Source organism: Caretta caretta, chromosome 10 (assembly GCF_965140235.1).
Source record: "Caretta caretta isolate rCarCar2 chromosome 10, rCarCar1.hap1, whole genome shotgun sequence".
Classification (NCBI taxonomy): domain Eukaryota; kingdom Metazoa; phylum Chordata; order Testudines; family Cheloniidae; genus Caretta; species Caretta caretta.
Window position 1 is genome coordinate 63,471,138 of NC_134215.1, and position 26,234 is coordinate 63,497,371.

The 26,234-nt window shown below is 42.5% G+C and overlaps 1 long non-coding RNA gene across 2 annotated transcripts; it reads left to right on the top strand.

The window, feature by feature from the left end:
* The first annotated feature begins 23 nt into the window (after positions 1–23).
* Positions 24–25,535, top strand: LOC125643355 (uncharacterized). 2 transcript variants are annotated; one of them, XR_007358690.2, is made up of 5 exons: positions 24–104; positions 12,567–12,711; positions 16,902–17,615; positions 22,948–23,053; positions 23,147–25,535. It is a non-coding gene; the product is annotated as an uncharacterized LOC125643355 (long non-coding RNA). The 2 variants fall into 2 exon arrangements; XR_007358689.2 differs by lacking the exons at positions 22,948–23,053; positions 23,147–25,535 and having other exon boundaries at positions 16,902–20,676.
* The last annotated feature ends 699 nt before the right edge of the window (positions 25,536–26,234 follow it).

Here is a 26,234-nt window from a genome sequence, read left to right on the forward strand (position 1 = left end):
AGGACCCGGATGGCTCCGTGTTCCCTCCCTCCCGCCGCACCGAACGGGAAGTCACCGGCTCGCGCGAGCGCAGCCAATGGTGATCCGTGGGGCGCGCGAACCAGGTGAGCTGGCGCGCGCGCGGTGCACTCGCCGGTGGGCGTGGGCGTACAGGGCCGCGGCGCGCGTGCGCGCTGGGTGGGGGGAGCAGCAGAGTGCGTGGGACCGCACCCCAGGTGTGTGCGTGGCACTGCGCGCGGCGTGTGCACCAGGCCCTCTGCTGGCCGTGTGCCGGGGATCTCCCCTCTTCAGCGGGGCGCGGCCTGGGATCCCGAGCGAGTTCCGCAGGGTGTGGGAGCGCGTGCGCGCGCGCACACTCGTACGCACGCACCAGCCCCCAGGGCATGGAGTGGAGGCTCTGCTGGCTCCCAGGGCAGATGGAGCGGCTCTGACCAGGGTTCCTAAAGTAGGGCTGCAATGGCAGTGGCAGAGTTAGGGAGCAACATCTGTGCAACCACGGCCTGAGAGGAGATATTTAATGAGATACAGCCTGAGCTCCCCGCCCCCACCCCAGTGTTCAAAATAGTAGGAAGTGGTGGTAGAAAAATATTTTTGCAAATTATCAGAAGTGCTGAGACTCCATTAAAAGGAAAAAGTGCATGAGCCTGGAAGAAAAGTGAGACAATCTGCTGCTGAATTAGTAAAGGGGGTTTTAACAAAGGGGCATGAGCTAAAACCTCAAACGCACTGTGATGCCCTGTCCTGGGCAGAGCTTTGATTTTAAGGTGCTTGTGGTCTCTTGTTTATTTGCACTACTGTAAGTCTTGTATAGCTTTTGATGCCCCCAAAATATATTGTGCATAGTGCCTTGGGGAATTTGCTTCCACCAAGCACCACCCCATCCTTCTCAGCTTCCCCCACAGGTGTATGCAGTCCTCTGGAAACTGAGCACATGGGACGTGAGCGCCTTGCACTGTCCCTTGGAATCTCGTTTGTGCTCAACCCCTGGGGTGGGAATACCTACACAGAGTGTGTGGAAAAACTGAGCAGCAGTTTCAGATTTCCAATACTTATGTGCAGCATGCATTTAATCCTTCAGTGGTTTAACTGTAACTAGCTATTATTGACCTCAAGAATGGGGCCCATGGTAGTAGGAAAGATTATCATTGCTTTCTGTGTCAGTGAGAAACATGTAAAATGGTGTAGCTATAGCGGGGGATAGAGGGTTCCATGATTCACTTTTAAGTGCTCAAACTGTATCGTTCTATTAACTGGAACTAGGGAGGAAAATGTTTTGGGGAGGCATTTTTTTTGAGTATCAGAGGGGAATCAATTTGTATTAAACAAGAAAGAATAGTTTTGCATTAATTTCAGCGAGGTATCGGAGACAAGAATTCCACTAGTATCTTAGGCTCTAGTAGGTATGTTTCTATTCAGTGTATTTGTAATGACTGAGAGGATGGTCTTTTTTACAAAAGACTTTGCAGAGTAGTCAATGTTGAAACAACCGTAAGAATGTCAAGAATGCTGTGTCTTAGAAGAGGAAAAATAACCACCGAAGATCTATAAACTGTTTAGGGAAATAACCGTTACATAATCCACCAAGATTTAAGGAAACACTACAAGGTTGTTTTTACACTCAACAAAAATAGATCTGCACTACACTGCCAGTACAACTCAACCGTTGATAACAACAGTGGGAGCTGTAGTGTAGTCAAAGCTCAGACATTTTTTACCACCATATTATTGTTCAATCCTGAGGTGCTTATAAAATTCCTATATAAGTAAATGTGCGTTTTTCTGAGTAAGGACTTCAGGATTGCACCCTTGCACTTTGTTGCTTCCTCTAAAAAGATTTTATTTCCCCTAATTGAACATATACCCTTAATCATGTTAATATACAGATAAATCAAGCTCATGTTTCCAGTCACTTTCTAGCAAAGCAAATTCAGATTGAAAAATATTGTCATTAATCACTCTTGGCACTTCAAGTACTCAGGACCCAAGTCTACTGCTAGTGAAGTCAAGGAAAGTTCTGTCAGATTTCAAAGGAAATGGGATCATGCCCTTATCTATGCTGGATACATTTGGTGTGATAACTACTCTGGCTATCCTAGCATGCTATCCAAATGTACAATTGCTAGCAGTGGTGCAGAGATGATTCTATCATTGTTGTATTTGTACTTCCTCTGATCGAGGCACTCTCCCACTGTATATATGCCATTAACATTGATGCACTTCATTTTAGGTAAGTGCTAATCAGGCTTGACAAAGCTCTGGCCGGGATGATTTAGTTGGGGATTGGTCTTGCTTTGAGCAGGGGGTTGGACTAGATGACCTCCTGAGGTCCCTTCCAACCCTGATATTCTATGATTCTATGAAATAAATTAGATCTTTGGGGCCAGATTCTCAGGTGGTGTTACCTGGTGTTTCTACCTGTTAGTCAATGGAACTATGTCATCTGACACCGATGAGGATCTGACCCTTGAATGGATAATTACCACTTTAGCCATGGCATTAAGTGGAATTATATGTAAACAGTATAACCTACAGAAAACACTAGAAATTCGGCAAAGCCAGAAGTTGCAGCTTTTGATGGAAAACATCCTTCATTTTAAGAGAGCACCTCCAGAGTTAGTCATACTATCCTATCCAATTGGATGCAAGCAGTGAGAGTTTTGGTTTGGAGCCCAGTCTTCTATTAGTCAACTTACTTATTAATTTATTTATTATTATACTAAGGCTGCCAGTAATTCTTGCTCGCAAGCCAAATGTGAGAGAGACATCAGGGTACTAGGCTAGATGGATTTTTGGTCTGACCCAGTATGGCCGTTCTTATGTAACTTTTGCTTCATCTTCTCTCAAAATGTTATATTGGCCAACATGGTGAGAAGCAGACTCTTGAGAATGTTTGATCTTTTTGAAGTTTTCACATATCCTTTTAGATGACATCTTTTTGAAAGGCACTTTAAAAAAAAACCCATTCTGGTTCCTGACCCCTTCATCTGCTTTCTAAAGAAGTTTCTATTATCTCAAAAGTCAAGGTAAAATAAGCCTTACTCTAGAACCCCTTTGAATCTTTGCCTTCCTGGGAACTTTACTCTGTAATTTCTGTCATATACAAGATTTTGATAGATGATTCAAAACTATCCTCCACCAAGTTGGATAATGATAAGGCTGAAATAATCCACAAAATATGTCCTGCCAGATTGAAAAGATAACTAGTGGTTTCTCCAAGACAATCCAAAGAGAAAACCACTAGACTTTCAGCTACTTTAAGGTATTTCTCCTCTGGAATCCTGATTTGAGGCTGTTTGTTCAGGTCAGTCCTTTTCAGACTTGATAAACTAGGTGAGGTCAATCACAGATGGGAGTATAGTGCTGTTTTCAACTAGGTTACCTCGCAGTAAAACAAAAAAGCATGTAACTGTGGAAGACTACAGATGTGGTCAGTTTCTTCTATGAACAAGAAATCTTTCACAAGTATCTAGGGACTGAAACATTCAGATCCTGACTGAAAAACAGTCTCTTTCGGCTAGTATTCTGCCACTAGCCTAAACTCTGAGCAGTGTCCTTTGCCACTCCACTGCTGCCAATTTATATATAGTAACTCAAGTGATTATTTTGTGCTTTTAAAGTTATAATAAAACATCTAAATAATGCAGACTTGCATCTTTCTGAAGATCTTTATTCTTCCCAACTTGATCAATTTCTCCTCTACTCCCTAATCAGCTCTAATCTAGTCTACTCATTGTGGAACAGATTCTCTGCCTTGTGCCATTCCCATGAGTGGTACAAAGTGAATGGAAACTGCCAGTAAGATCCCTGCAGGGGCGTCATATCCTTCGGCACAGCGTCAACTGTACACCTCCCACCTTGAAGCTCCTGGAGTTGAACAGGAGGGGCTGGAGTATGATGCACTCTGGCAGCCACCAGCTGACAAATGTCCCGAAGGTTTCAGTTAGTTCATGTTAGAGCAGCCACTGAGTTTAGCATCTTAATGTTCTTGGGGATAATGGATATTGCTGTCCACTCCTAAACAAAAATCTTTGAGACTCCATTAATCTATTTATGGCTCCCAAACATCTTGCATCTTTATTGAGAAAGAATACACAAGCCCAACACTCTGTGTTATAAATAGGTTTAAACCTAATATCCTAAGAACATTTATGCTTAATACTTTTGGAAATCTGGAAGGGGTTGATTCTGGTCAATCTCTGTAGGTGTCCTTCTGTTGTGCCTGTTTGTGTTTTGTAGGATTTATCTTTAATCTTGGAGGATCCTGGCCTAATTACCAGTTGGAAGAAAAAAGAACTGTAGCTGACAGTTAAAATCCTATTCAGGAAGAAACCAAAATATACTGCAGAGGCTTCAGCACTGCACTGAGTTTTACTATACTTCAAAGGCTTATGCAAGGATTAGAGTGACTTATATAGTACTGTACTCTGAACTATTCTAGAAATATAGTGAATGTGTCTCTATGGAATGTTTAGATTCTTTAGTATGTCTATCTAGATTGTTGACTGCTCTGTATCTTCACCTGCAAATAAAATGTTCTCTTCTCCTCACCCCATTCCACCCTTCTGTCACAGTTTAAATGCTTTTGAGCATTGCATGCCTGTCCTTCACTAAACAGTCAGGTCCCAGTTTTACAGTCTGGATTAAGACTATTTTAATGTCAATAGGAGCAGAATTAGGCCAACAGTGAGTGCTTTTGAAATCTTGCTGCTACCTTTACTCGGATAATAAGATTTCTTGCATGAGTAAATATTAATCACCCGAGTAAAGGTAGCAGCAAGATTTCAGAAGCACTCACTGTTGGCCTAACTCTGCTCCTATTGAAGCCAAGCCCATGTTTAAAGGAAAACCATTTGTCAATTGATTTTGATAGGAACAGAGGGCAATGTTGATGCTTTTGAAAATCCTTCCCTTAGTGAATACATGATTCTAGTTGCCAATAGTAGTTTCCAAGAGTATATTTTGTTACAATTCCCAGTCAAACTCCTCCTTTTTGAGTTATTACTTGTCCAGTGTTGCTTATCTTTTATCAGGATTCAGAAGATAATCTTCTCTCACTTCTAGAGAAGAAATAGAGGTTATCAGCACTTTTGTGCTATTATTGATTATTGGTGACCTTTCCTCTGGAACTCCACTTAATCCCCAAAAAGTTTATTTTTAAAAATGCGAACTTACTTTGTTAACCACGAAAGTATTCTGTCCCATCATGCATTCAAATGACAGCTGCATTCACTGTGTCCTACAGTACATCACTAGTCCTGAGCTTCTGGGAAGTATCCCTTAAACAGAAGCTTTCACAAAGAGAGCAATCATCACTACAGTAAGAAGTCAGTGAAGCAGTGACAGGTATTTCCATAACCTGTTCAGAAAAATCTAGAAACTATGGACACAGTCTTTAGCAAATATGTATTTAATTAACTGAGGTATTATACTACAGTTTTCCCTTCCATGTAAAAATAGAATATGCCTCTGTTCTAAAATGCGTAGATCTGTTATTTTAAAGAGGTAAATGACAGACTGCTTAGGATTCTACAGGTTTGTTGTGGTTCACAATTCTTCCAAGATATTGTCATGTTTTAAATTATTCACAAGTATTCTGGACCACATTCATTACTGCTGTTACCCAGCTGACTTCAATGAAGATACACCAGTAATTATTTTAGCCCTTTATCTCTAAATGTGCAGGGAATGAAACAAAAATTGACTTCAGTGATATTCTTCTAATTAATTATTTGCATTGTGGTAGTACTGAGGACCCCACATCATGAACCAGGACCCTGTTGTGCAAGACATTGTACAAACAGAGAACCAAAGATGGCCATCAAAGCAACCTTTTAAGGTTATTTTATAATTGCTCTGTGTTGCCAGTGTTCTCTGTTCACCAAGGAAGACCCAGCCCCTGATCTTAGGAGGATACACACCTGCAGGGACAGTTATTTGTTTCACACTCCTGAAAACTTTGCTGTTCAGGTTATTTCCTACCTTTCATGCATTTTTTTTCAGTAGTCTGTACTGTGTATTTGGTGAAATACTTCTGATCACTTGAAATAAATGTAGTATAATGTAAACAGCCTTAGATGTTAGTTTCCTCATTTCAAAGCAAGAAAGCTAATTGTTATGAGAATTTAAAAAATTATGTTGGGTTTTGATGTCATGCTCAATTCTTAGAGGCAGATACTTGTTTTTTATTAAATAAGCTGAGGAGGGTGGGAACATTGGTTCTATGAGATCTATGTTAAAACAAAGGAATCTGGGTGGGCATTCATCCTTATCTCACCCTCTTTTATTACATATTAAACATCACTGAAGGATGGTGTGGGTGCTTAGATCTTTAGCACTAACTGGTTGTTCTCCTCTCTCAAAGGATTTAAGGCACTTAATCCAAAGAATGTTTGCATAATGTGCTTTAATTACTATTTCATTTACAAAAAGAAAAGGAGTACTTGTGGCACCTTAGAGACTAACCAATTTATTTGAGCATGAGCTTTCGTGAGCTACAGCTCACTTCATCAGATGTTTACCGTGGAAACTGCAGCAGACTTTATATACACACAGAAATCATGAAACAATACCTCCTCCCACCCCACTGTCCTGCTGGTAATAGCTTATCTAAAGTGATCAACAGGTGGGCCATTTCCAGCACAAATCCAGGTTTTCTCACCCTCCACCCCCCCACACAAATTGGCTGGATTTTACTAAAACTAGACAAGCCATTTACAACGCACACTTTGCTTCTCTACAAAAGAAAAAAGACACTAAACTTTCTAAACTACTACATGCTACAAGGGGCCACAGCAATGGTTCCCTCACCCCACCTAGCAATATTGTTAACCTATCCAACTATACTCTCAGCCCAGCAGAAGCAGCTGTTCTATCTCGGGGCCTCTCCTTCTGCCCCTCCACCCCCACGAACATGATACAGTTCTGTGGTGACCTAGAATCCTATTTTCGACGTCTCCGTCTCAAGGAATATTTCCAAAATACCTCTGAACAACATACTAATCCACAGAGGTCTCCCTGCCAACACTACAGAAAGAGGGATTCTAGATGGACTCCTCCTGAAGGTCGAAACAGCAGACTGGACTTCTACATAGAGTGCTTCCGCCGACGTGCACGGGCTGAAATTGTGGAAAAGCAGCATCACTTGCCCCATAACCTCAGCCATGCGGAACGCAATGCCATCCACAGCCTCAGAAACAACTCTGACATCATAATCAAAAAGGCTGACAAAGGAGGTGCTGTTGTCATCATGAATAGGTCGGAATATGAACAAGAGGCTGCTCGGCAGCTCTCCAACACGAGTTTCTACAAGCCATTACCCTATGATCCCACTGAGAGTTACCAAAAGCAACTACAGCATTTGCTCAAGAAACTTCCTGAAAAAGCACAAGATCAAATCCGCACAGACACACCCCTGGAAGCCCGACCTGGGATATTCTATCTACTACCCAAGATCCATAAACCTGGAAATCCTGGGCGCCCCATCATCTCAGGCATTGGCACCCTGACAGCAGGATTGTCTGGCTATGTAGACTCCCTCCTCAGGCCCTACGCTACCAGCACTCCCAGCTACCTTCGAGACACCACTGACTTCCTGAGGAAACTTCAATCCATCGGTGATCTTCCTGATAACACCATCCTGGCTACTATGGATGTAGAAGCCCTCTACACCAACATTCCACACAAAGATGGACTACAAGCCGTCAAGAACACTATCCCCGATAATGTCACGGCTAACCTGGTGGCTGAACTTTGTGACTTTGTCCTTACCCATAACTATTTCACATTTGGGGACAATGTATACCTTCAGATCAGCGGCACTGCTATGGGTACCCGCATGGCCCCACAGTATGCCAACATTTTTATGGCTGATTTAGAACAACGCTTCCTCAGCTCTCGTCCCCTAAAGCCCCTACTCTACTTGCGCTATATTGATGACATCTTCATCATCTGGACCCATGGAAAAGAAGCCCTTGAGGAATTCCACCATGATTTCAACAATTTCCATCCCACCACCAACCTCAGCCTGGTCCAGTCCACACAAGAGATCCACTTCCTGGACACTACAGTGCTAATAAACAATGGCAACATAAACACCACCCTATACCGGAAACCTACTGACCGCTATTCCTACCTGCATGCCTCCAGCTTTCACCCTGACCACACCACACGATCCATCGTCTACAGCCAAGCTCTGCGATACAACCGCATTTGCTCCAACCCCTCAGACAGAGACAAACACCTACAAGATCTCTGTCAAGCTTTCTTACAACTACAATACCCACCTGCAGAAGTAAAGAAACAGATTGATAGAGCCAGAAGAGTTCCCAGAAGTTACCTACTACAGGACAGGCCTAACAAAGAAAATAACAGAACGCCACTAGCGGTCACCTTCAGCCCCCAACTAAAACCCCTCCAACGCATTATTAAGGATCTACAACCTATCCTAAAGGATGACCCAACACTCTCACAAGTCTTGGGAGACAGGCCAGTCCTTGCCTACAGACAGCCCCGCAACCTGAAGCAAATACTCACCAACAACCACATACCACACAACAGAACCACTAACCCAGGAACTTATCCTTGCAACAAAGCCCGTTGCCAATTGTGCCCACATATCTATTCAGGGGACACCATCACAGGGCCTAATAACATCAGCCACACTATCAGAGGCTCGTTCACCTGCACATCCACCAATGTGATATATGCCATCATGTGCCAGCAATGCCCCTCTGCCATGTACATTGGTCAAACTGGACAGTCTCTACGTAAAAGAATAAATGGACACAAATCAGATGTCAAGAATTATAACATTCATAAACCAGTCGGAGAACACTTCAATCTCTCTGGTCACGCAATCACAGACATGAAGGTCGCTATCTTAAAACAAAAAAACTTCAAATCCAGACTCCAGCGAGAAACTGCTGAATTGGAATTCATTTGCAAATTGGATACTATTAATTTAGGCTTAAATAGAGACTGGGAGTGGCTAAGTCATTATGCAAGGTAGCCTGTTTCCTCTTGTTTTTTCCTACCCCCCCCCCCCAGATGTTCTGGTTTAACTTGGATTTAAACCTGGAGAGTGGTCAGTTTAGATGAGCTATTACCAGCAGGAGAGTGAGTTTGTGTGTGTATGGGGGTGGGGGGGATGTGAGAAAACCTTGATCTATGCAGGAAATAGCCCGACTTGATTATGTAAAGAGTTGTCACTTTGGATGGGCTGACACCAGCAGGAGAGTGAATTTGTGTGGGGGGGTGGAGGGTGAGAAAACCTGGATTTGTGCTGGAAATGGCCCACCTGTTGATCACTTTAGATAAGCTATTACCAGCAGGACAGTGGGGTGGGAGGAGGTATTGTTTCATGATTTCTGTGTGTATATAAAGTCTGCTGCAGTTTCCACGGTAAACATCTGATGAAGTGAGCTGTAGCTCACGAAAGCTCATGCTCAAATAAATTGGTTAGTCTCTAAGGTGCCACAAGTACTCCTTTTCTTTTTGCGAATACAGACTAACACGGCTGTTCCTCTGAAATATTTCATTTACTAAAGTGTTTTCCCTTCTGTGCAGTTAAGGAGGGACCTGTAGGTTGCCACCAGTGCCACTTGTTTTCTCCACACATCAACCTCACCATAGAACTTGAGGCTTTCATTTTCCTGGGCAGAAGATGATATTCTTTCATTCTCATAAATGCACATGGAACATCTCAGCACTTGGCCACTCCACAATGGAGAGTTTTCAAGGAATGACATCACTAATTAGTATGCAGTGATGTAACCATGTCAGTCTCAAGATATTAGAGAGACAAGGTGGGTGAGGTAATACCTTTGGCTGGACCAACTTCAGTTGGTGGACGAGACAGAAGTTGGTCCAGCCAAAGATATTACTTCACCCACCTTGTCTCTCTCACATCACTAACATTTAGTGATGTTTAGTGATTCCCCAGCTGTAACTATATCTGCGTGGTAAGAGAGCAAGGCCAAAGTAAACCTAATTCTGGAGTCTTAGTGTTATGCAGCAAGACCTTGGACCTTGGTAGGACTAGTTAATTTTTAATCCTATGCTACTGCCTGGATTGATCCTGTGTGTTCTTTATCTGGATTGCATGCTTGTGTTGCACATAAATGTAGTGAAACTGAAAGAATGTGCACTTTTAAACAAACAGATTCTGAGAGAGCCATGTGCAATAGCAAGAGCCACTGTTTTAATACCAATGTTCATTTTATTTCCCCTGTGTCTAACCACAAATGGAAGAATCCTACTTTGTACTTGTTGGGACCACTGTTCATCTCATCTTATCCAACTTTGTCAAGCACTTTGAACCTGGAAATACATGCATGTGATAGAGTGGATGTATAAGTGAAGAGATTCGGAGTAAAATTGCTTTTATGTTTTTCTTGACTGGCTATTCTGAATTATGACTTAATGGAATGACATTGTTATAAATAGTAATAATTCACTGACAAATGAATCTCTGCATATAATTTAATTTCATATAGGACTCCTTGACTTGGAGACATTAGACGTACAGGGGGAAATGTTTCAAGAATTGACCCTAAAAAGATCTTTTTAAAAGAAATACTGAATGTATGTTTTTAAAAGGGGTAAAATGAAACGGTCTCATCATTGCTGTAGTAAGGATTTAAATTCTACAGCTCTGAAAGGCAGGCATCTTCTGTCCTTAGGAGATAAAGAAACTGTTACACAGGTTTATTTATAGCTTAGGCTTATGTCCAAGAACTAAAGGAGACCAGAAGGAGCCTCCCTGTCATCAATTTACTATGACAGTGTTTTCAGGCCTAGGCTAGATATTCAATCCCGATAGCCCTATTATAAGCGTAACTGTAGCAACACTGTAGTGATTATTGAGGAAGCAGTTGTGTCACAAGCCCCGATTTTCAAAGACTTATAAGAAGCCAGATACTCTGGGCTAACATTTCAGCTGAGGACAAACACTAGAAAGGTGAACTTGATGAATAAACTTGTTTCTGCTTTTCAAATAGCTCTCAAATTACTTGGTTTTAAAACTTTGTTTGCCACAGAATTGTTAGATCCTGATCTCATTTGCACTGGTGTAAATGTGGAATATCTCCATTACAGTCCAGTGAATTTGCACTGGGGTATATGAAATTCTAGTCTGCAGTGAGGGAGGTCCCTTATGATATGACTGAAGAAATTGGATTTGGAAGTAACCAGTCCCGTATTGCTTCTTCTGGAGCTCAGAGTTTTTCACATTAGCCAGAGTATGTCATGGGAGGAATGCAAAGTGCACCGCACATATTCAGCTTGGTCTCCTTGCCTTGTACCTACTATGGATGTACACCAGTGCATGGTGGGTCAGAACAAAATATCATCTTTACTCCTCCTTTGCACAGGTGTAAATGACTGCACAAAGCACAAGGCTTTGGAGAATTAGCCCTGTAGGCTGAGTGGAATCCTAGCAAGTATGCCATGGAGACTATGCTCATATGCAGTACAGACACTTTATTTTACAGGAGGAGCAGGGATTTGCCTGGTGCCAGCCTCCAGACACTAATTGTTACAAAGAGAGGGCAGTGCCCTAGGCCAGAAGTTCTCAAACTGTTGTCCGTGGACCACCAGTGGTCCGCGAGTTCCATTCAGGTGGTCTGTGGATAATTCCCTCTAGGGTGCATGCCTGGGCGGCTGCACATGAGCAAATGAAGGGCCACCCACCTAATTAGTGATGCTGCACAGTTGTGGCTCCACTAATTAGGTGCCTGGACCCTGGAGAAGATGCACATGTAAGGTGGGGTGGTGGCCTTGGGGGTGGGAATAAGGGGTAGGTGGGAGGGGGCAGTGGGGTGAGAAGAGGGAGTAGGGGCAATTTGGGACATGCAGGGCTGCGGCAGACAGAGAAAGAGACAATGTTCCCCAGCTCCAGGGCTGCAGCTGCTGGGGAGAGACAGCCCTCCTTCCCAGCCTCAGCTCTGTGGTGGGGAAGAGAACCCCCATACCCGCCTTCCCAGCCCCAGCCTGGGGACTGCCGTGGCGGGGGAGAGAGGGCACATCAATCGCATTAGAAAGGTAAGACACTGATATTAAAATATGAGTTGTTTGCTTTTATTTCTAGAACAACATTTTTTTTTATTATTATTAGGGTTTTTTTTATATTGCACTTTTATCCAAAGCGCTTAACAATAGTTAGCTAACGGTACAGACAACATTTGGAAAAATTATTAAAATGGTTCGCCGAGACCCTCAGCAATTTTCAAGTGGTCCACGGGGAAAAAAATTTGAGTACCACTGCCCTATTCAGCTGACTTTTTGGGTGCTGAATGCCTTGGACTGCACTAATCAACCTGTATTGCCAGCTCAATGGTTTTATCAAGTCCTGCAATATTTGGTGTTTTTCCTGTAGCTCATGAGGTCCTGTGATTACATGAGAATCTCTGCTTTCATTTAAAGAAAAAAGTTTTTATTTCTCATGGTTGCAGAGAAAAGTTTGAAAATGTGAACCCTCCAAGTTCAAAAGGCTGAAAAGACCCAAAAAACCCCACATTTATTTTTGTCTCCTGACTTTAACTCTCTGTCTAATGACTTTTTTTTTTTAGGGAACCCTGACTCTCTATTTTTCAACACTTGGAGTTGGCAATGCTACTCTGCATTCGGGAAGCAGAACCAGTGGCATTTTCCTTTGGAGGAGGTATCCCAGAGGGAAAGGGCTCCTCTAGCCCATAATGTAGATCTTCCTCACAGGTGATTTATCGTGACTAGCGTAACTGCATCCCCCTTCCCTTGTTTTTTATCTAATTTTAACTAGATATACAGGTACCACTTGCATGAAATTATACCATGAATAAATTAGCTAAACAGTCAATGGGCACCCAGCAAACACTAGGACTTGTATAAGGAAATTAGGACCTGCAATTCATCACTGTTGGAGATCTGCTGATGATGGCAACAGCAGAATTTGTAGCTTAGACAAAAACTAGGCATTTTAAATCTGGGTGTAAAATTTTCAAAAGCAGCTATGGGCCCATTTTTGAAGGTATTTAGGTGTCGAAGATGTAGATAGTTCCTTAGAGGCACTTTCAAAAGTTTTTAGGTGCCTAACTTCTTAGGCACCTAGACACTTTAAAAATCACACAAAGCAACTAATGACTTTGGAGGCATAACCACTTTCAAAAGTGATTTTAGTCATCTAGGAGCCTAAATCTCATTGAAAGTCAATGAGACTTAGGTCTTGTCTCACCTTATGCTTCACCTGTCGATCCCCCAGTAAGGGAAGTCGATCAGAGAGTTTCTCCCGTCAACCCAGAGTAGTATAGACACCACAATAAGTCAACCTCAGGTACATCTACTCCACCTACGTTATTCACATAGCTGGAGTTGCGTAACTTAGGTAGACTTAGCCCCATAGTGTAGACCTGCCCAAGTGACCTTTCAAAGTGACTTAGCCCCCTAAGGGCAAGGTTGACAGGAGAAACTCTCCGATCAACTTACCTTATGCATCTCATTCTGGTGAAGTACCAGAGTCGACGGGAGAGCGATCGGCAGTCAGTTTAGTGGGTCTTTACTGGACCTGCTAAATCAACCCTCAGGGGATCAATCGACATGTGTTGATCCCCTGGTAAGTAAAGACAAGCCCTAAGAGTGTGCAGTTACTTAGCCACTTCTGAAAACTTTGCCCTGTGCTCGTTAAGCTGTTGTCAGTGTATTTAAAAAAAAAAAAGTCTGAGCCCTGTTTTATGCTCTAGCTTTAATTTTTGCTACCACTTTGTGAGCTACAGATGTAGATCCAGTATGAAAGTATTTATGGATTGAGTCCATTATTTTCATTTCCAAAAAATGGATCATTATGTGTTCTTCAACATTTACCAAATATTTACATTTGTTTCTCACATGCTTTGCAACACTTCAAAAATATTTGCTCTCATTAAACAAAAACTTCTACAATACTGTTTAACTCGTGTAATATTCTTTCCTCCTCCTCCTCCCCCTTTCTCTTTGTTCTTCAGTCATATGTTTGAAGTAGGATTTTAAAAAAACAGCAAAGGCTGGAAAGTTAGACCACACACAATCTTGCACTTGTGAGGATTTGTGTGTGTGTCAAACAAATGCCCTTTCTTATCCCTACCTGGGTATAACCTTACTCCGGCAGCTGGCTCAGAATCATCTCCTGGACAGTGGAACATAGGAATTGCCAGACTGGATCAGACCTGGGATCTGTCTGTCAGAGAGAGGATTGTGGAGTAGAGGCCGGTGCTAGTAGCTTCAGAAGTACAAGAAATCCCCCCAGTAAACATATGGGGGATAATTGTATCCCCCACCCCCAACAAAGGCTTCCTCCTAATCCCTAGTACTGTAGTTAGTTTGGTTTAAACCCTGAAGCATTAGGTTTTATATTCTTTCCAATACTTTTTTTTGTGTTCACTATTATAACTCTGGATATTCTTGTTCATATAAACATCCAATTTCTATTTAAATCTTGGTAAATTCTTGGCCCTCAAGGATGTCTTGTAACAATGAGTTCCATGGTCTAGTTATTCATTGTGTGAAAGTGTTGTGGTTTGTTTGTTTGTTTTCAATTCATTTTGAATTTGCTGCCTTTTGGTTTCATTGAATTTCCCTCACACCACATGTAAGGGGACAGCAGATGTTGCTGATCTACCTTCTGCAGATCAATCATTAGTTTATATGCTTCTCTCATGTTCCTTAAGCAATGTAAATTGTTTCAATCCCTCTTTTTTATGAGTTTTTTTTCCCCATCCCCTCAACTCATTCTACTTGCCCTTCTCTGAACCCTCTCTGATTCTTCAGTATTGTTTCTGAGTTGGGGTGACCAGTAATGCACACAGGATGTGTAGTATACATCAGTATTTTTTTAACTGACCAGTAATGCTGTGTGCCAACTGCTGAGCCAGAAGATTGATTCATTTTGGTAATTCTTTGAGGGACTAATTGTTAACTCTGCTAATGTGAAAGTACTGAAGTGCTAACCCTCCGGCCCTGCCAACATTCAAGAATCAAACCATCGGTAGCTCCAGTGTAGAAAACGGTTAATCATGCTGTGCGGCTTCAGTGGCATTTGAGGGGTCAGTTCTTTGCTTCTGTGGAAGAAGCAGACTGCCTTTCTGCGAGGAGGATAACTTTAGCGAGTTAATAACTAATGAATTCCTGATGAAACAAACACTTTACATGTACAGGTCCGGTGGGTCTGTCAGTGCAAATATGACTAATTTGACTATTCTATTAATCCATTTCAATGTCCCCTCTCACAAATATGCCTCTGTATGAGAAATCAATATGAACCCATTACTAATGCTAGCTAATGACCAAATAGATGTATTTTTAAAAGTATGATGAAAGCTCTTTTTTTTTTTTAATGGAACTGTGCATAAATTTAGAAAGAACTAGAGCTGTGCATGAATCAGAGTTTTCCTCCCACAGAAAATGTGCATTTCTGAGAATATTCATTCCAAACTGGAAAGAAAAGTCAGAAATGCAAAACTTTGAGCTTAATGGAAAATTAAAAAAAAAAAAAAAAAAAAAGCCCAAACGCATTTCAGAGGAACTAGAATGGAATTTTTCTAAAACTTCTGGGTCAGGTGCCCAGTAAGCCAGGCTGCCAAGGAGATGGTGATCTCAGGGAGTCGGGCTGGCTGGCGAGGTTTCAGTTGAAAGTTTCAATGGAATCAACTTGTTTCCAAGGAAAATGTCAGTTGTCAGCATTTTCTGATGGGAAAATTGTTCCATTGGAAAATTTTTGACCAGCTCTAGTAATAACCTTTATTACAACAAACACTGGCAATATGTGGATGACCACCAACCAACTTTTGGAGTAATGAGCTACGTTTGTATTTAATGAAAGTACTGGAAAGTTATCTTGAGCAGTCTCTCATTTTACAAATTTTTGGAGGCTTTGAAATCACCAGGAATACTTCAGTAGTGAAATTACACAGTGCAGAGATAAGTAGTTGACATAAGTTGCTCCTCCGGGAATGGATAGTTCTTTTGTATAGGACAGGGGTGGGCAAACTTTTTGGCCTGAGGACCACATCTGGGTATGGAAATTGTATGGCGGGCCATGAATGCTCATGAAATTGGGGGTTGGGGTGCAGGAGGGGATGAGGGCACCTGCTGGAGGTGTGGGCTCTGGGGTGGAACAGGAGGTTGGGGTGCAGGAGGGGGTCAGGGATGCAGGCTGTGGGGGGCACTTTCCTCAAGCATCTCCCAGAAGCAGAGGCATGTCCCCCCTCCAGCTCCTATGCGGAGGCGCACTGCCTTGTCTTTAGGCACCGCTCCTGCAGCTCCCATTGGCCACAGTTCCCGGCCAATGGGAGCTGCGGGGGTGGTGCTTGGGGCAGGGGCAGTGTGTGGAGCCCCCTGGCTGCCCCTATGCATAGGAGCTAGAGGAGGGACATGCCACTGCTTCTGGGAGCCATGCAGAATGGGGAAAGCCCGCTACCCCGCTCCCCGGCTGGAGCGCCATCCTGTGCCAAGCTCCCCCAGCGGGAGCTTGAGGGCAGAATTAAAATGTCTGGAGGGCCGGATGCGGCCCCCGTAGTTTGCCCACCCCTAGTATAGGACCTAGCACAATGGCCCCAGTCTGTAATTGGGGGTTCCTATGTGCAACTGCAATATGTATAATGATTAATAATAGCTTAAGTAATAAAGGGAGAGGCTTACTTTTTCAAATGTGACTGTACAAGGGAAGGAAACAGTGTGCCCATCTTTGCTTTTTTTATTGCTATGAATGGGCTGAGTCACCACCCCATCCTATCGTGGTCTCAGTCTGAGTTAGTGTTCAGACTTGCATTCTTCCTGGAGTCTGGCTTTATTGGTAACTCGTTAACAGTAGCATAGCATAACCCTCAGCTTATGCTCAAATAAATTGGTTAGTCTCTAAGGTGCCACAAGTACTCCTTTTCTTTTTGCGAATACAGACTAACACGGCTGTTACTCTGAAACCTCAGCTTATGCTTCCTCCGTCGTGTCAGCTGTACCCCATCCAGGACTGCCCCCGTCCTACCTCCTGCTCATCTCTGGGAGAGGAACTTCCACTTGTCCTAGACCACCAGGGAGGGTTAGTGAGCCCCACCTGCCACAGTGAGCCTGCAGGAGACTTTGTGCTTTGTTTTAATATCCGCTCAACAGAAGAGCTTTTCAGCCTTTGCAACAATGGACAAAGAGGGACATTAATTGGCGGTTTTAGAGTTCCTATGCACCAGTCATTTGCCTACCTTTGCCTGAAGCTGATGTATCAGGAACATATTTGATGAACGAAGTGTTGTCCATATATTCATTTGCTAGACTAAACCGTGCATGAGAGGTTCCTCAGAAGTAAGGTCAAGGATGCTGTCCCGCCGCTTGTGATATTCTCCAGGAGCTTTCAGTTCCTCAATCAATTAATAGAATGTGTTCTCTGTCTCATGCATAGTTTATTAATTTGTGACATTTATTGTCATGTATGTAATAAGTTATCAAAGTTCTAGACCATGAAAGTGACTATTACACAATACATTAAAACATTGTTTTTCATATCTAACGGTCTCAGAACACTACACATCGGAGAGTGCAACTGACTGGGAATTCCTTAAACAAAATGCGAGAGGTCTGCAGCATTTGATGACATGTGGAGCCTCCTAGTGTAATGAAAGGTATGGCATGCTGATTCCCAAGCCTAGCATTTCGGTGAGATGCATGTTAGATGTTATCAAATTCTGCCAGCCTAACTGTGAAATTCTGCACTGCAAGATGAAGTGAAATTTTGTGTGCATCTTTCTAGTATTGCAAAGACACAATTATTCTGCAGGATTATTCAGGGATGGCAGAGAACTCTTTGTTCTCATCTGGCTCCCAGTTTTGAGTTTGTAATAAAGATACAGTTAAAAGAAACATGCACTTGCTATGTGCACAAACAGGATATGAGAAATGTAGCAAATATTGCCCTTATTCATGTTAAACATACTGGATTTACGGAAAATGCACACTGGCTAATCTATTTAAAATCTTTAATTTGAACCAGAAATTGAGGGTGACATCCTGGCCCTATTGAAGTCAAAGGGAGTTCTAGCTATTGAGTTCAGTGGGGCCAGAATTTCACTCTCTGAGTGCTATTGCTGAATGACCACAGGCAAGTCACTTGACTTTTCTGAGATTCAGTTTTCCATCTGTTAAATTGGGATGATGATGATACTTGGTGTCCACATGGAGACTTAATGTGTGTTGTGAATCCTGACTGCCTGTGTGGACCCTGTTATTGCACACTAAAAGTTCTGTGTATACAGGTCCACACAACCAGTCATTGTGTGGCTAGCTGGCTGTAGATTGACACCACAGCTTGAGGCACATTAAATCTCTGTGTAGACTCCCTCTAAGTATCAGATCCCAATTTAACAGATGGAAAACAGAAGCCAAAGTCTCCATGTAGATAAGCCCTTTACTTTCCTATGTAAAGTGCCTTGAGATCTGTGGATGAAAAGTATTGCATAAGAGCTATTGTTTTATACTTATTTCTGCTATAATAAAAGAAAAGTTAGGAAGCCAGCTGGACAGTGTGTAGTCAAGAAGAGGCATACTATGAATATATGTGGCCAGATTTTCAGACTTACCAAGCACTCACAACTAAAGTTGAATTAATTGGAGCGGTGTGCGCTCAGCATCTCTGAAAATCAGACCAGTAATACCGAAATGCATAGGTGTGTACATATAGAGTGTGTGTGTGTGTGTGTAATATGAGTTAAACACTGATCATATTTGCCAGAAACATGATATGGAAACCCTGCCCACTGCATCACACAGATCTGCCGCCATCTGTTCACAAAGAACTGCTGCATTGAAAAGAGAAGCTTGTAGTGTAATTCTGTTTCCATTAAAGCTTGCAGAGAATTTGGTTTATTCTAGATATTTATTTCTTTTGAACAAAGACTTGATCAGAGTCCATTATTTTGAAATTCTCATGAATATTAACACCTTTTAAGTGAAGGTGCCCATTTCTGTGTAAACATCCAGTTACCCTCTAGCTGCTGAGAAAGCAGGCTTTTGTTTGTTGTTTTTTATTAAAGATTATATTCCCAGAGAGTATATCTAATAACACCAGTAATTAAAACAGCAGGGCAAGCTGTCTCTCTTTTTGGACCATACGGCAGTGCCATAATTAAATGATTACCTAGCAAAATGGCCTTGTTTCAGCATAGCCATTTAGTCCTGATTAACAAAAAGTCTATCTCCTGATTCTTGTGGGAACACACAGGAATTATCAGATTAAGTGATACAATCAAAACAACTACACTTTGTCATTCATGGGTCTTTGCCATAATTTTTATCTAGCCAAATAACTTGGTTTTTTAAAAGCACTTATTAATTCCAGAGCTGCCTGAGCTTACTAATTAAAACCAAGGTTATGTGACCATCTAGTTACACTGGGGCCATCAGTCTCAAGGTACTCAGCTATCAGTATGTTGGATGCTGTGGATTTGAAAGCTATGGGAAATTGAACTTAAACATGAACTATCCCCAAAACAATGACATTTGATGTGATGATGAAAACAATGATCCAATGTGCAGAGAGTCTCATGTTCAGCATCCACTACACAACCCTTATTCTATCTATTGCAAAGATACTGCATCACTGAACCATATTAAAAGGTAACATTTGTGTTGGATCTGTAGTCAATCATGGCACTCTGCTGCTCAAAACACCTCCCATTTTGTCTGTTCCCAACATGACTTGAGATCTGTGAATTTAATAATGCTTTAAATCCTCAACTCTCCACTTGGCAAGGAGATAGTTGTGACGTTACACCTATATTCTTCCTAGAAATATTGTTATGATATGAATATGGCATAACTAAGATATATTTTATGCAAGGTGGGTTGTGAGGTATCATTGGAAGGTTATGATTTACTGAATGTGATTATCATATTTGTATGCATGTATCGTTGCTGTATCTTAAGTTGGCAATATAAACTCTATCAATTGCAAAAGTGATTGTATCTGGGAAACGCCCATCAGACAGTAGGCAATCAGCCTCAATGGGCCACTAGGGAGAATGATAAAACTTGAAAGATACTAATCTCCTGCCTTCCTGAGAAATTTCCTGGGATGCTGCTTTGACCCTGCAGGGTCAGGTGATGTCACCTGGTATGGAGTACCACCTTGGACACTGCTGGTATTTTTCCACTGGAAAAAGGATTCCTGCCTTATATACATTCTATTTAAGGCTGGGAAGTAAGTCAAATAAGGCTCTTCTCCATTGCCTCCCTGCCCAAGAAGGAAGACTCTGAAAGCACCTGAAGAGACAGAGGAACTAAACTGGGGAAAAGGCCAGGGCTCAGCCCAGGCTAAGAAAGGGGTCTAGTCTGTAAAGAAAAGTAACTGGAATTCTAAGCTGCAGAAACTCTGCAACCTGCCTAAAACAATATTTAGGGTGAGAAATTACATTTTGTAACCTGTTTAATGAATTAAGCTTAGGTTGCATGTTTTATTTTATTTGCTCAGTAATCTGCTTTGTTCTGTTTACTATCCCTTATAATCACTTAACATTTACCTTTTGTAGTTAATAAACTTTTCTAGTTTGTTCTAAAACCCAGTTTGTGCAATTCATACTAGCCGGGGGTGGGGACGAGAAGCTGTGCATATCATCCTCCCCATTGAGGGAGGGAGTGTGTTTTGTTTTGGGTTTTTTTTATGAGCTTGTTTTGAACAGATCTCTCTATACAGCGCAAGACAATATTATTTTGGGATTTACACTGTGGATGATGTGTGCACCGGAGTGCTGGTCTTTCCCCTAGATGAATCCTCCTACACAGAGCTGATTTCAGTCTGTCTGCAGCTGGGTATGGCCTTGCCTGGGTGTGTGCTGGAAAGGGGCTTGAGAGCCTGGCACGGCAACCCAGTGCAAGGGAAACCCAGGCTGGTAGGACCGATGGGCTCAGTGGGACCCCAGCAGGGCTTTGGAGCGGAGCCTAGAGCTGCAGCAGCTCCGGAGCAGTGGAGCTGCAGGTTTTTGCCTGGAGCTGGAATGGAGCCGGAGCACAGCTCCAAAGCGCTGGACACCAGCACATCCAGAGGCACTCCAAAAGGGGGGTCTAACCCATCACAATAGTGATGACAAATGTTCTATGTTGCTGGCTTGTGTAGTTGATACTACAACTGCCCCTAGTAGGTCTGGGAGGAGGGGAACCTGCTGGGGACTGGCAGGTGTGTGGCTGCATTGTTCTCATGCTTCGCCAGTAGCACGATGGAGCACTGGAGCTGTTGGAGCCAGGGTGAAGATTAGGCCGGTTCTTGCTTGGAAGAAATGCTCCAGCATTACAAATTGCTAAACGCAGTGTAGCTATAGAATCACTTATTGCAGTATATATAAATTCAAGTTGATACATAGTTACTCATACATCTAGGATAGAAACTCCATCTGTGCAACTGTTGTGATAATATGAGCCACTCAAGTTCATTTCTAGAGCTGGCAAGAAACTGAAATTCTGAGGGAATGTGATGGGAATGGTGATATTTCACTTCAACCTTTTGGAAATGTTTCTGAGATTCTCTGAGCTGCCTGGAGGGAGCTTGGGAACCAGGCTCCTCCTACCAGGTAGGGAGCTTGGGAACTCTGAAGGCTGGAACTGCTGAAGAGCTGGGAACTCTGGCTCCTGGGCAGTCTGCCTAGAAGGCTGCTGAGGGACCAAGGAAGCCCGGGGGCCCGGAAGTCCAGGCTCCCAAGCAGCCAGGGACCCAGGTAGGCAAGCTGGCAGGTAATCATGCACGTTTCTGCCAGAACCCGGCCTACTTTCTATCAGAATTCCCCTAAAATTACCACATTCCCACAGAATGCTTTGATTTTTGGCAAGTTGGCATTTTCCAACTCCCCAAAAAAATCCATTTGGAAAATTCCTAACCAGCTTTATTTCCCTCTTTGAGGGATAAAAGTTGCAACCTTTATCCAATATAGAACAAAGCGTGGTAAGAGAATTATAATTCACGGTCAACACAATGCACTAATACTGGAGAAAAATGTGGCTTAAATTTGGCAAGTCAAGTTTGTCAACATACATCTCCAGCACGTTGAGAAAAGCCTGGACTCCACACGACACCAGTTCCAAAATCAGAGTGAGTCTGTTGACCACAGAGCAGCCCCCAGAGAGTGGAGTGGTTGTATTGCGTTGGTTGTCCTTGTTTCCAGCTGAGATAAAGAACAGATGGGAGTGGGCGATGAAATTATGAGCCAATGCAGACTGTGACTATTTTTTTCAGAAAGGGCAAAACACTTACTGTACTAAAGGCAGCTAAAAATACAGAAATACATTTCTAGTGTTACTTATGCATGTGTAAGCAATGGCTGCAGTTGCCCTATGGGTCTCACGTGAATGCGATCGGGGAAGAGGTGGTCTCTGTGTTTGCAGATAGGAGTGGTGTCCATGGAATAATATCATCAAGATGCTGTTCACACAATGGAGAAGTTTGAGAGCCCCTCCCATAAGGTTTTAACTACATGGAAGTCCTATGACTCATGATATAAAAAGATGATCAGGGCAGTTAAGACAGCTTAATCCTTCATGCAGAGTGGTCAATAGTAAAATTACCTGTTGGCTGCAAGGCTAGATGTAAAGAAAATTGGAACTCTAATGGCCTGATTTTCTGCCTCTGCATTTGTTCCCCAAGTGCAAAGTTGGTGTGCAGGTTTATCTCAGGGAAGTAGGAAAGTCCGATTTTCCCTTTTCATTAGAATTGGTCAACATTTTCTGAAACTTCAAAATTTTTACATGGGAGAAAGAAAACTTTCCATATTTTTTAAGCTCATTTTCTCTCTCTCTCCCCCCCGCATCTCTATATTGGTCAAAAAATTAAATGAAAACCTTTCACAATACTTTCCTCCGCCACTCCCTTTTTGTTGTTGTTGGGGGGAGAAAACAACAAGCTCTACATTTTACAGAGGGTCAAAATGAGTCAAAGAGGTGAGATCCTTACCCTCTCTGGCCCCTTTACACCAGGTGCTATGAAGGCCTTGGATCCCGCTGTGGGGATGATTCCTCTAGAGCAGAAACTGCTGAAGAAAGCCAGGCTGTGTTCCAAAGCTCTCCTCCTATGGTGCCCGAGGTAATGTGATTTTAACATCATTTTATTCCCTCATTCTCACCATTTCTTAACTAATGAACACCGATTTACCATTCAGTTTCAATTTCCATTTAGTGCCCCCAAGTTCACATCTGTCTCCCATGGCCAGTTAGAAGAAATATCCTCAAATCCTTTGTTATCCTTCCTCATGGAATATTCTTCTAGAAGCCAGGAAGGGGCGGGGGAATGACTAAGCATCCTCAAGGTATGTTGCATGCCACAAAAGAGACATACTGCCAGAATAGATGTCCAAAGAGGCACAACTGGAGTTTTTCAGATGTAAAAATCTATTACAGACCAAAGAAAATATCTTCAGAGAGAAGTTGAGGGGGAAAAACCAACAAATTGAAAAACGGCGCAGGGCAACCTTAACATCACTCTGGCTAGTGTCAAATTATCTGCTTCTATAATCAAAGGAACCCATTCAGGAATATTTTCAGAAGTCATTCACTTCCCCCATGATCACAAGAGCTGGTTAAAACCTCTAGCTTCCTCAACATGAGAATTATGTATCCAAATCTAAACTGTCACTGTAAATGAAACCTTAGAGCTTCAGGTTTCAGAGGAACAGCCGTGTTAGTCTGTATTCGCAAAAAGAAAAGGAGTACTTGTGGCGCCTTAGAGACTAACCAATTTATTTGAGCATGAGCTTTCGTGAGCTACAGCTCACTTCATCAGATGTATACCGTGGATACTTCAGATTCTCAGTGTCACTACCATGCCTTTCCATGGAACAGTTCAAGCCTTGCTTCTGTGGATGCTTGTTACTGAAATCTTTGCCTATTGTTTTGGGGGAGTTGATAGACTCCAAAGCGCTGTCAGCTATAAGGATCCTTAATCTGATCCCAGAACACCTTTCTTTAGAACAGTCATTATTAGTATATTTAGAAAGGCCCCTATCCTGGAAGTATATTGGGCCAGATCTCAGCTGGTATAAATAAGTATAGCTTCAGTGACTTTAACGAAGCTACATCAATTTGCATCAGCAGAGGATCTGGCCCATCCCCTTGTTACAAGGTTATAGTCACATGATGTAGTATCCCACTTTGGGAGAAAACTCATCAGACAATTTTTGCTTGTATTTCTGTACTATTTTGACCTGATTGTAGTTGTTGGTTTCTTTCTGTCAACTCTCCTCGGCTGAATGCATGCCAAGTGGTGCTTGATGATAAAGCAAAGTCATAGAGCAATAGGGGAAAGAAAAGCAGCAATACTGCATACATGAGTGACCCTATATAAATGCACACCACGTGATAGCTGATGCTAAAATTAGATTAGTGGTAGAGGAAAGGAAAACAGGGACTTAATTATCTCTGGGGTGGAACAAGCAATGAAGAAAATCCCCTATTTTAAATTTAACAAAGTTTGGGACTTTATCAACAAATGCTGTACCAGTATTGGTATGAAACAAGGACTTTGCAGTCAGATTTTACTGTAATTTAAATAGTGTCCTTGCATTGGCTGTACTCTATCCTTGAAAACCGTATCCGAGCAAGACTGTGAAAAAGGAACAAAATTGCCAAAGAACAAGAGAACAGAGTCTTCTCCCTCTCACCAATTAGAATATCAAACAGAAAAAAATTGCATTTCCTATCAGTAATTCTAAGAAAGTATTTGAGACCCTAAATTGCCGAGCTAATTTTGATCTCAATGATATTTTTTTAGATTAAAATGGTGTTTTTTGCAATTACTCCTTCAATACTGAATTAAAGGAGTTGGTTAGGTCTTGCACCTAGAAAGTTGCCAACCTGCGCACATGAATGTCACTTCACCATAGCAGATGCTGCATTTCATATGTCATAATGGAATACCGGAAAGGCCACCTGCAGCTTCTGATTTTAGTCATTGAAAATGCAGCACTAAAATATGTTTTGGAAAAAAATCTAGAATCTACCTTGGCCCTGCCTTCACCCCTCCTAGCTCGGTTCTGCAATCTATTTGGGACTGCCACATGCTTCTGAGTTCCCTGGTGGGGGGGCATGGTAACAGACCTCTCAGTCACTGGTCTCCACTACTGGCAGACTTTCCTCATCCTGGGGTCAACATAACCAATCTATTACACTTCTTGAAAATTGGTTCTAGCTTCCCAGAAAATCATCTTGACAACTTCTGCTTTATGTGCGTATATAGAAAGGAACCCAATCGGCAGTTAAGCAATATCTGCAAGAGGATTTGCACTAGCAGCCTGTTTGTTTGGTACATATCTTGGGGGCAGTGTGAGTCATGAGGCCAAAGGACCAGTGGCTTCACTCACTCTGACGTGGCTTCTTGCTAAATAAAACAGATTTTTAAAGAGTGCACAAAGTCACTGTGGAGCAATGACTAAATAACTTTTGTTCATATTACTGTGCTTGAAAAACTAGTTCATAGAGAAAGAAAGCAACTTAGAACTTTTAAGGATGGGGAGCAGTTGCTGTGGCATACAATAGGTGGTAAAAAGAAAAGGAGTACTTGTGGCACCTTAGAGACTAACCAATTTATTTGAGCATGAGCTTTCGTGAGCTACAGCTCACTTCATCTGATGAAGTGAGCTGTAGCTCACGAAAGCTCATGCTCAAATAAATTGGTTAGTCTCTAAGGTGCCACAAGTACTCCTTTTCTTTTTGCGAATACAGACTAACACGGCTGTTACTCTGAAATAGGTGGTAAGAAACTGTTACTCACTTTCTCGTAATTGTCGTTCTTCGAGATGTGTTGTTCACATCCATTCCAATCAGGTGTGCGTTCACCGCATGCACGGTCATCAGAAAGTTTTCCCCTACCAGCTCCTGTGGGGTCGGCTGTGGAGTCCCCTGGAGTGGCTCCTTCATGACGCTCAATATAGGACCCTGCTGACCTGATCCCGCTTCAGTTTCGTCTGGCTGGCTACTCCGACAGAGTATGGAATGGATGTGAATGACACATCTCGAAGAACAACAGTTACGAGAAGGTGAATAACCATTTCTTCCTCTTTGAGTGCTTGTTCATGTCTGTTTCAACCAGGTGACTCCCAAGCTCCACCCTGGAGGTGAGGTCGGAATTAAGGAATAGCTGATTGGAGCACTGCTCTACCGAAATCTGCATCATCTTAGCATGGGCAGTGAGTTCTATGGGCCCGTGGTGCCTTGCCCATAGAATATTCCTGGCCCGGGGCCTGGCTCCAGCAATGTTTGAGGCCAGGTCT